The following is a 12,154-nucleotide window of genomic DNA, read 5'->3' on the forward strand; positions in this document are numbered from 1 at the left end:
ATAGCTTTTAAAAATTATGCCTAGTTTTTATAACGATGAGAGTCCTCACAAAAATAGTTATGATTCTTTATAACAAAATACAAGAAAAAAAATATGAATCCATGAGTCAACACAAGTTAAAAAAGTCATTAAGACTCATCTCAATCATTCTTGTGTGATTAGATATCTTAAAGTCAATCAAGGATAAAAATAATTTTTTTATATTTTGTTATTATTATTATTATTATTATTATTATTATTATTATTATTATTATTATTATTATTATTATTATTATTATTATTATTTTGCTTAAGGTATTCTAACACCCTATCTTAAAAAAATGATCAAAAAAGGCAAAACATTAACGGTATTTTTTTTATTTCAAGAATTATCACAATATTAATTATATTAAAAACATAAAAATTATGTTTAGTCCTATAGATGTTCGCAATCATGTAACATATCATTTTTTTTAGTTATGAACATACAAACGAATCAGAAAACAAGCCAACCTTACTCTAATACCAAAGTAAGATAAAGTATATGTAAGGTATATATACAAACAAAATCATATATATTTACTTGTTAAACGAAAACGGAAGCGAAAACCTAACTTGAATTACTAGTCATTGAATAAAATCACAATACGAATATTATTCATTTCCACAATGTAAATCTTTCAACACAATGAAGCAAGAATAACTCCTGAGAGTTGTATATTGCTTGTTCGATTGCTCTTTCTTCTTTTCTTAATTTTCTTTTGTTTTATTGTTAAAAAATACAAACTTTCTCACATATGTTTTTTTTTAATGGTCGAATACCATTATATATTGGCAAAAGGGGTGGCAATTCACTATTCTTTTAATGAAAATTTGTAAACTACCAAGGCAATTTTTACGTCATAAAAATCAATTGCCCAAGGCAATTAACTTTATGTTTGTAACCCACCCACTATGGGCGGTTACCAATAAAAACCAAAATGGTTTAATTGGCTATTGCATTTTATATTTAAGTGTAAGATATTCTGAAATCTCAATGCCTCTTACAAACATTTCTTTAACAGCCATTATTTCATTAACTTAACTAAGTAAAATATTTATAAAATAAAATAAAAAGAAAGTCGTTAACTTTATGACCTTGCTTATCTTTTTAAACTTGATAGTGCTAACTAGTGTTTAGGTTCCCATGTCCACTAATGGTAGGTGCAAGTTTGCTAAGATTACCATTTACGTATTTTTTCCTTTCATTTTACTCCATTTCTAGCTAACCTTTTTCCCCTGATATCTCTCAATCATCATCAGAATAAACACACACCTATATCATAAAAAATTTGCTTTTTAAATAAATGAATAAAAAAAATGAGGCAATGTAAGATGATAGAATCACTAGCAATTGGTAATTTTTAGATGGGACTAAAATAAATGGAAAATAAAAAAAAATAAAAAAAGGAATATGAAAGAATATGGGTTTTGATTGTTAAACTATTTCATATTTGTTATTTTTTCCTTATTCTAAGATTTTCCTAATTTTTTTGTTATTTGGAGGAAAAGCTTAATAATTCAATGAATTTTTTAGCTTCCATAAAGTCTCATGATGATGGAATTTAAGACATTGGTAGTTCTAAGACAAAGTCTTCATAAGAAAACAAAATGAGTTTCAAATCCCTACCAATGGTTTATCACCCTAGTATGTTTTTTTTTTTTTATGATGATTCTAATGTAAAATGATTTTTATTACAGAAGCTTGTTCACTGAAGATTATCACAATCAAGTTCGTAGACATTTTATATAACAAAAACATTATCTTTAATGGCCAGCATAAGTTTTGGTTTTCGAATAAGCTATTTAATATTTGAATTTTAGCACCTTTAGACATTAGACAATGAAGTCATTGCCTTTCAAATATTCAACTAGATCAAGATTCGTGATTTTTGGTTTTTTTTTTAGAAGGAAAAAAAGGTGGCGAGGGATAATTAGGCTAAAGAATTTGATGAGATATTTAGTGATAGACCAATCTTTTCATTTTTTGGGGTTTCAATGGTAGTAAGTAGTTATGTTTGATTTTTGCAACAAACAATTAGTTTACTTCTCTTTGTAGTACTTTCTTATCATTATTTTTTACTACATGACTTTTTTTAATTTAGTACATTTGTTAATGTTGGATATGTAAATAATGAAAATCAATAGCTAACAATATTTGAAAAAAGGTGGAGGAATGGGTTTGAAAACAACTTCTTGAAAAATATGCTTTGCTATGGTAGAGGACTTTTGCTAAAATGAGAATGTTTTGGATCTCCTTTATATAAGATATGTTAAGTTGGAGTAAGATTTTAAAGATTTTGGTTAGCTAGTATATAAAATGTTTTTTTTAGTAAATAGCATATGTGGTCCCTAAACTTAGGGCCAAATTTTATATTGGTCCTTAAACTTTAAAAGTTTTAATTGAGTCCTCAAATGTCCAAACATGTAACAATGTAGTTTTTCCGTCTGCTGAACCATTTAAATTGATGGAAAATCTAGTGTGGCATGACACATACCGTTACAAAGTTGTATACGTGTAAGGTTAATATTTTGTTCTTGATTTTAAGCTAAAGAATTCTCAACCAAAGGAAGAATCAAATAATTTGAGAGATAAACAACAAGCAATCAAAGACAGAAGCAATCAAACACACATCAAGCAATACATAGGGGAAGCAATTTGGTAATAGACATTCATTCTATTTAGCAGCAAATTCAATTACCTTTCAAATAGAAAATCTATCAAACCCATACCCAGAAATCCACCAAAATTCACAAAAAAAAAATCACCACCTAATCAATCCATAATTTCCAATTTAGCGAAAACCCACAACACCAGCAAACAAACCCAAAATCATCCATACTCACAATTCACAAGTAACTACACCTGATAATTGACCATAAACTAAACCAATTTGTAGAAAATTAAGAGCTTTAACCCAAAAAATAGAATCCATTAAGATTACATAAAAGCTAAATGCAAAAAAAGTGGCATTGCAAAAGAAATGTCTGGTAGCAAAATTTTTAGAGTCTGGTTGTTCTGTTTGGGTTTTCCAAATTGAAAAAAAAATGGCTAAATTCATTGAAATTTGGGTTCTAATTGGGTCTCAATCGGTAAAAAAAAAAAAAGATTCGAAAGAAGTTTCTGACATAAGCATAGAGATCAATGATGGTCATGGTGAGAATGACGATTAGCAACAAAAATTATGGACGACTTCATGGTAGTGGGCACTGGCTTTTAGGTTAGTACTGTTGATATTGATTGGGTTTAAAAAAAAAGAGAATTTAAAGAGATATTGGACAAAAAAGAAGCTCAAAATGAAGACTATAAGCTGTTGACTTTAAAGGTTTTTACTTTATACAAACGATGCCACTTAGGGCTAAAGAGAAAGGACCATACCCATTTAACCCACATAAAAGGCCCACAATACATTTGTCCTTGATTGTAAAGTTACGTGTCATGTCACGCTAGATTTTTCATCAATTTTAGATGGTACAGCAAATGAAAAGACTATACTGATATACATTTGGGCAATTGAGAACTCAATTAGAACTTTTTAAAGTTTAAGGATCAATATAAATTTTAGCCCAAAGGTTAGGGATCACACATGCTATTTACTTTATTTTTTAAAAAGTAATTATGTGACCGTAGTCTTTTATTTTAAGGGAACTAAACCTAATAGGTTATTTGTGGTTAATTATGGTTTGCAATAGGTGATTGTAGGTAAGTGATTGAGTTCAAGTTTTGTGTACAAGATTTTTTCAAAACAAAAAACAAGTTTTTGACAATTTGCGAAAAGCATATTGAATTACTAATAACTAAGATCCTTTGCTTCATGTTTTCTGCTTAGAGTACTATCAATGTTTTAATTTGATATTTAACTTAGCTTAGTAAGCATGATAGTGTATCCATATTCTATAAATGTTTGTTATTTTGTAAATTTTTATTTGAAGATATGTCTTCACAATACCAAAATAAAAGCAACTGTGTAACGAAAATTTTGACAAAACATTGCAGAGAAAGTCTAAAACTACTTTTTAATTATTTTAGTTAAACAAATTGTTATAACAGTTGAATTCTAAATTTACCTATGTTTTTGTTTTGTTTAATATTGATACATTTGTATAGTATCTAGGACTTGAACCTATGTTGGATGATTTGTTACCAAAAAAAGCCACATTAATTGTTGCAAAATGGTTTATTGCTCTTTTACTATTGCTTTTGCAAGTTTGATCTCAATCGAATGTTTGTTTTGTAGTATGTTTACCTTAGGCATGATGTTAACAATTTCATTTAGTTGTAGTCAAAATCATTTAAATTTGTTTTTGGTGAATAATGTTGCATCATTCTTCAATATTCATGATGGACCATACATGTTTACTCCCCTACTTCTCCATTAATGTAAGTTTTTCATCATTGTATCTTTTTTTAAAAAGGTAAATTACATAGTTGGTCACTTAACTATTACGATCTTTTTAAAATGATTATGAAAGTATTAAAATTGTCAATTTAGTCGCTGATGTTTGAATAAGTATTTTTTTGGGTCACTATATATAGTTAAACAGTAATGGTTATCTGACGTGGCTTAATTGATCAAAAACACTTTGCTTACATGGCTTATTTTTTTTCACATCACATATAAAATTACAACTTTTTTTTATTTCTTTCTCTCATCCACCATTTCTTTCCCAAATTGTCTAAGAAGCTTTGTAACTTAGTAAAACTCTTAATAGAAAAGCTTCTTTATACTCTTGCATAATGGGCAAACAAGTTAGGAGTGGATGGGATTAAAAGAAAACAATAGCTAAGTTATCCCTACTTTTCTTTTTCAAAGCTTCATCAACTATATCCTTACTGCATATGACTAGATCATTGTGCTCCTGAAGCTTTAGTCTAGCAAAATCAATAGTATTTTGGCTCCAAAAACATCCTAAAGCCCATCATATCCTATGATAGGGAACTTATCCTCTTCGATCAGATTTGCAATCCTAATCTCTGGCTCTACACTTAACAGTCCACCATCGGCACTTTTCATTCCTTCTATGTGCCAATCTCCTAAAGCACAAGCTATATTAAGTTGCCAATTGAGGTAACTGTCATACATGTAATCTTCAGATGTCTCAAAATGCTTTCTTTCTTTATTCCTTTGTGATCTCTTAACATTTCAATTGTTTTGCCCTGACAATATAAAACTGCTTAACAGTCTCCAACATTTACTACTACCAACATTTTACCATCAGAAACAAAGTCAACAAACAAGATATCAGATCTTATCATCATTTAAATCATAAATTTTAATTAGTTAACATGGATAGTAAATTTTAAATGCGATAATGAACATCTTTATATCAAAAGGGTAAAAGGTCCAAAAAAAAAGAGTTAGAAAATTTAATCAATTCACATTCATTTCTATATCATTAATTGTAACTTTTTCATATGATTATCAATTTAAGCAGTTTTATAAACATCTAATAATCTTTGGCAACAAGTTTGAATGCTAAATTCATTATATATCAACACAAAAACAAGGCACCAATATTATTGCTTCTCTAATCTCATAACTAGTGTCAAATGAGAGACTTCTTATAAGGCTTCAGAACACCATCACTGGTCGAGCCTTGCTGTATATACGATAGTGTACAAGGATTTGATGGCTTGCACTTTCTCGTGCTCGTATTTTCTAAACAACCAATTTCGTTATGCCCCTCCTTCATCACATTCTCCAAATTCAACCCTAACTAACTTTAATTGAATAAATAAATAAAATTTCTATATCGAGTCAACTCACAACTCAACTTAGCTTAAAATTCTTAAAATAACCAAGCAAATGTAATAACAACAAGGTGAGATGGTGAGTCCCATAAATGAGTTCTAAATTCACCACCCAAATAAAAAAAGCTAATATATTAGCATAACTGATTTCTTTTGGATTTAAGGTTCTCAAGATTAGGGTTTAGAAAATGATTGAAAAGAAATTAGGGTTTTGGGTGATTCATAAGAAAGAGGAAAAGCTTTGTTTTAACTAGTTGGTTTTAAAGACCAAGCAGTAGGACCTCATTTTGAAAAGATTAGGGAAAGAAATATGAAGGGGAAAAAAAGGAAAAAAGTTGTAATTTTGTATGTGATGTGAAAAAAATATAGGCCATGTAAGCAAAATGTTTCTAATCAGTTAAGTCACATTAGATAAATGTTATTGTTTAACATCATAGTGGGAAAAAAAAAAAAACACTTATTCAAACATTAGTGACTACATTGAAATTTTTAATACTTTAATGATATTTAAAGTAGATTATAAGAAGACTTCGCATCTGATTGTTTCTTAGCTATTGCCAATTATAAATATTTGTGATTTTCTTAACCATGATAAATTTCATTCTTTTCTATACTACTTTGTGCTTATGTATAGACATCTTTAAGTTTGTTATGGCTTTTAAGTATATCCCTATGTTGCAAAAATACAAACATAACGATTTTGTATTTTGACTTTGCAAATCCAAACATGTTGCAAGTAGATTGCGGTGTAATAAAATTTGTCTTACAAATGAAAACATAATGTGTCCTAAGCTTACTTTCCCTGGTAGTGATTTGGATGATGAAGTGAAAGTGGAAACTCCTGTGATATGAATTATCTTCTTTGTAAAAGTTCATATGTTTTTATTTTTAGCAATGAATTATATTTGAAAAAAAAGTTTATATCTTAATATTGCATTACATAAATTGTCTTATATTTTATAATTATGTTTTTTATACTGAATTATATAAATTAATATTTTAAATTTTCTAAAAATTTCATCAGTAAAGTGCGGATTTGTTTTCTAGTTGAAAGATATTTTAGATTACCAAATGTTGTAATGGTTTTAGGAACCACTAGATGAATTTGAAAACAAAATATAGAGTCATCACCAATCTTTTTTGGTTAGGTATGATTGGGGCCACCTATTAAAACTTACCTTATTAATAAAATTTTAAAATTAATTAAAATTTATTAAAAAGATAATTTTTAGGTTTGCAAAAAAATAATTTGGGTTTGAGAGTCAGTTATGTGTAAAGAATTATTAACACCCTTACAGCACCCATTTAAAATGGTACCAATTAATTATGTGTTATCTTTTAATATATACTAAAATGGTTTTAATTTTTGTATTTAAAGATTAATTTTCTTAATTTTCTTTTAAAAAATATATTTATATTTTTTTAGTAAGTTTGAATAAATAAGAACCTCCTATTGAAAAATTCCTAAAATATTCTAATACTTTAACAATATTAAAGGAACCATCTTACCTAACGAATTTTTAAGAAATTCTCAAGAATCCTATCCTCAATTATTCATATTTATTTTCATAAAATATGATATCTATAATTTTAAAAAAAATAAATAGTATTTTCTAAAAATTCATCTCTATACCATTTATAAAAGAACAAGAAATCTTTATCGAAAATTAATCTAAGTGTTCCAATACATTCACGGTGTTTTAGATAGATTTTATTACCTAAAGATTCTTAAAGAATCACTATTTGAATTTATTTAAGATCCCATCCTTGGAGATTTTTTGTTTGTTTTTAAAACTTTTTAAAAGTCATGTGATAATATAATTATATATTTATTTCTTAAAAAACACTCTGTTAAGAAAAACTATTCAAGTTAAAGAAAATGATTATAAAATGAAAAATTTTTGTATTGAAAAGAAATTTCTAAATATTCTAATACTTTGACAATTTTTAGAAGACTTTTCTCACCTAGAGAATTTTCGAGAATCACAACTTAGATTTCCCGAAATCCTATCATCAAAAATTCTCATATTTAATTTTATAAAAAATGCATGCTTTTATAAATATTTTTTTATCCTCTTTTAAGAGAATTGTTCAAATTAGCTAAAAAAAAATTGTATTGAAAAGAGTATCTAAATACTTCAATACTTTGATAATTTTTAGAAATCTTTCCTCACTTAAAAAATTTTCAGGAATCACTACTTGGACTTCTCAGGCCTCATCATCGAAAATTTATATTTGCATTTGAAACTATGTAATGTAAACAATAAAGTAGAATATGCATACGAAAAATATAACATTTATTATGTTTTAATCTTCTTTAATTATTTTCCAATTCTCACTAACACTTTTGAAATGAACAAAGTAAATAAAAAATTTATTGAAAATTTTCCTAGATGCTTCGATACTTTGACAATATTTTAGAAAAATTTTCTCACCTAAGGATTTCTTAGGAATCTTTACTTGAATTTCCTTAGAATCTCATCCTTGAAAATTTGTATTCACTTTGTCCTTTCTTACTTAATTAATTATATTTTTTTGTTCCAATTTTTAAACTTTAATTATATCAATTTCATTACTTAAAGAGTCATTACACATTATCATAAACATTTATCAAAATTTTAGAAAAATAGACAAATGAAACTTTTTGTATTGAATATTTTCCTAAATACTTCATTACTTTGGTAGTACTTTAGAAAAATATCCTTACCTATATATTTTAGAGAATCGCTACTAAAATTTCTTTAAAATATCATCCTCGAAAATTTCATTCAATTTCATTATTTTATAAATGAAGAACAAATTTGCATTTAAAATAAATTAAAGTGCAAAAATTAAATTGCATAAAAATTAAAGTGAACATGGAAATTCAACCAAACAAGCAATGTAAGGAGAATGCATGAGATTTAGATTATAATAATATTTGAAACAACATTAGAGAAATATGAATGATGATATAAAACATACATGAAAATAAGCCTTATTGTAAAAATTTCAGCATCTTTTCAAACCTTTGTAAAGTTGTAAACAATCCACAAGAAGAATAAGACATGACTTTAAGCTAGGTGAAACAAATAAAAAAACCCAAATAGAAAAAAAAATTCTAGCCTTCCCATAAGTATTCATCACATCATAAGAACTAGTAGATTCAGTGAATATCTAACCAATGACCTAGTACTATATAGCATCAAAAAAATCAACTTAGAAATGTATTGACCACAACTCCAATGATGTCAAGCTGAAAATGCACATAGCATGTAAAAAAAAGGAAGCCAATTTAGTCAACATTGAGCTATATAAATGAAGACAATGCAACAACTAAAATTGAAAAAAACAATTGAAACATGTAGCATGAATGAACAAAGAAAGTCAACTTGAAACCTTTTCTACCTTTGCTTGCTTCCTCCTTTTTTTTCTTTTGGCAACTTCCTCCCTTTTGGTAGCTTCCTTTTCTTTCTTCCTTCGATAGCTTCCCTTCCAATATTTTTCAAGAGCCTCTTTCGTTTGGTAGCCCCTTTCCTCTTTTTTTTTTTTTTTATCATTCTCCTTCTCTATTTAGCTTCTTTTTCTTTTTTGTAAGCAACTTCTTTCCTTCCTTTTTTTATGTGTTTGGCTTTTTTTTTCCCTCTAACCTCTTTCTTTGACCGAACTCCCCTCCCAGTAGGCTTTTTCTTCTGTTTTTCTTTTTTTTTCTCCTTCACCTATTATATTTAGCGAGCCTCTATCTTTTTTTTTTTAGCAGCTTCTTTCCTTTCTTTTTTTATGTGTTTGGCTTTTTTCTTTTCTAGCATTTCAGCTCTCTCTTTAGCCTTCCCTCTCTTTTTTCTTTAACAGAACCCCCTAACCCCCTTTAATAGTTAGTTCCTAAAAAAAATCTAATTCTTTATGAATATGGACCCTTAGATGAGATTTCATCCAAGGGTCAAAACTTATTTTTTTTATTTCTTTCAAAGAATCATCTTTGACCGTTGGATCAAGATCAATAAAAGATCTAATGGTCTATATCATTCACTATAAATGTTAGATTTTTATATCCTCAAAACACATGAAAAGATCATTTTACTTCTAGCATAAAGTTTTCAGTATTTAGATCATTTTCTTATAAATCAATGTTTTCATTCTCATTTTTGGGATTTTAAAACACCAAAGATCATGAAATATTATAAAATTAAGATCTGAAAAGTTCATGAAAACTCGAGTTCGAAAAGATCAAATTACGAAAATATCTTTATAGGAGTATTTTAGTAATTTCATATTTTTTTAGAGTACCGCTATGATTTCAAATGTATCAAAAATCATGAAATATTATAATATTAAGATTTGAAAAGTTTATAAAAATCTGAGCTCATAAAGGATAAATTACAAAAATACCCTTGTAAAAATATTTTGATAATTTTACATTTTTTAGGGTATTGTTGTGATTTCAAATGCACCAAAAATCATGAAATATTATGAAATTAAGATTTAAAAATTTTCATGAAAATCCAAGCTCATGAAGGTCAAATTACAAAAATATTCTTTATAGGAGTATTTTGGTAATTTTGTATTTTCTTAGTGTAATAAAAATTTTTAGTATTTTAAAAATCACCAAATTTAATTTAAAACTACATTGATTCCATTTAGGTTACGAATTTTGAAGACCAACTCTGGTTCTATTCATTTTGATTGAACTTTATATAATTTTGACCAAAATTGACTTTGAAATTTACTCATTATTCTTAATTTTTTATATATCCACATGAAAAAAAAATTATCCATATAAATTTTATACAAAAAAATTTGAAAATAATCATATAAGTCTCCTTTTTCTTTGTCTATTAAGTTTAAGTATCAATATATTTATGAACTTTTAAAAAGACCTTTTTACGAGTTTTAAATTAGTTTTGTTCAATCATACAAAAATATTTTAGATAAAATCTGATATTTACGTAAGATAGGGAAGGAAAATAGAAGGAAAGCCTTAATTAAATAGAAAATGAATGGAAAGGTATGGCGAGATTTTTGTAATAAATATGGGGGTGTCTGGTTGCATTCCAAGTCCAAAAAGTCGGCTGAATGCAGGTGATCCCTTCTATTTTTTTCTCGTCTATAGTTGCAAACGTTAGTTGGTCGCGTAAAAATTGAAGAGATATTGGGAATAATAATTGCATCAATAAACACCAAAACACTTGTTATTATTATAAATATTAAATTTTAATATTAATATTATTAATTTAATTTTTAATTTCAAAAATATAATCAAAAGATTAATACATGCTTCATTTTGTTTTTAATTAATTTTTTAAATATATTTTAATAAGTATGTATCATTTTTATTAATCTCAATTATAAAATGTTAAAAATTCATCAACAACAAATGAAATATTTTTTCTTTAATAATTTGAAGAAAATGAGTTGAAACTTATATCCCATTTGGAAAGGAAAGTGTTATTATAAGTTATACATTGATTTAAATCTCATAATATTTTTTAAATATATTATTTATTCTTAAGCTTATTTTTTTATTTCTTAAAAAAGAAAATGAGACAAGCTTTTATATCTAAGAACAACAATTCTAGGTTTTTTTCATGTCACTACAAAATTTCACAGGCATCTTACTTTTTTTTTCTAAGAGAAGGAAGACAGGAAGGGATGGCGAGGTGGCGGACAGCGGGAATAAAATAATGGGCAGATAGTCTTCAACAGTACAACCTCGTGCTCTATTAGTAAAGAAGTATTAAATAACTTATAAAAGTTTGTGTTCGAATCAATTTTTTTTTATTATTTTATATTTGTTAAATATTAAATATTTTATTATTTTATATTTAAAACGAATCTTTTTATTTATTATTAATTAATTTTAAATTAAATATTTAATACATTTCTCATATTTAAATCATGTAGGTCAAAAAAATGATTAGAGAAAAGTTGATCCATATCTTCTTTCAATATTCTTTACGATGTTTTCTACGCACAATTATTTAATTAAACCCGTTACTTTGAAAGAATCAGTCACTCTGAAATAATGCTAATATTTTATTTTAAAAAAGTTATTTTATAAAGAGACTAATGATTTTGCAAAAGTTGTTAATCAAATGATTCTAGATTTCATACACTGTAAAGCAGAAGTAAAATAAAAAACAAATTGGAATGGGTGGTTTGGCTGTAATGGTTATAAATGGGCCCCATTGGTATGGCGGGTTCAGAAGAGGACGATGACACGACTTGGCAGGTTTTGTCGCTTGGTGCCGGGTCAATTCAATACTTTTCAATTCATTTTGCTTTTACGAATCTCTTTACGCTTTCTATCAAATTTTCGATTTTTTCTATAAAAAAAAATCGAAATTAATTTAATAGGTTTTTTTTCCTTTCCTTATGATGTGAAAGAAAAAATCAAAACCCATCAAC

The 12,154-nt window shown here is 26.7% G+C and overlaps 1 pseudogene; it reads right to left on the bottom strand.

The window, feature by feature from the left end:
* Positions 1–4,642: 4,642 nt before the first annotated feature.
* Positions 4,643–5,275, bottom strand: LOC111274344 (putative protein phosphatase 2C 57 pseudogene; annotated as a pseudogene).
* Between the last annotated feature and the right edge of the window lie 6,879 nt (positions 5,276–12,154).

This window comes from Durio zibethinus, chromosome 17, assembly GCF_047325235.1.
Source record: "Durio zibethinus cultivar Kanyao isolate XHJ-2024 chromosome 17, ASM4732523v1, whole genome shotgun sequence".
Classification (NCBI taxonomy): domain Eukaryota; kingdom Viridiplantae; phylum Streptophyta; class Magnoliopsida; order Malvales; family Malvaceae; genus Durio; species Durio zibethinus.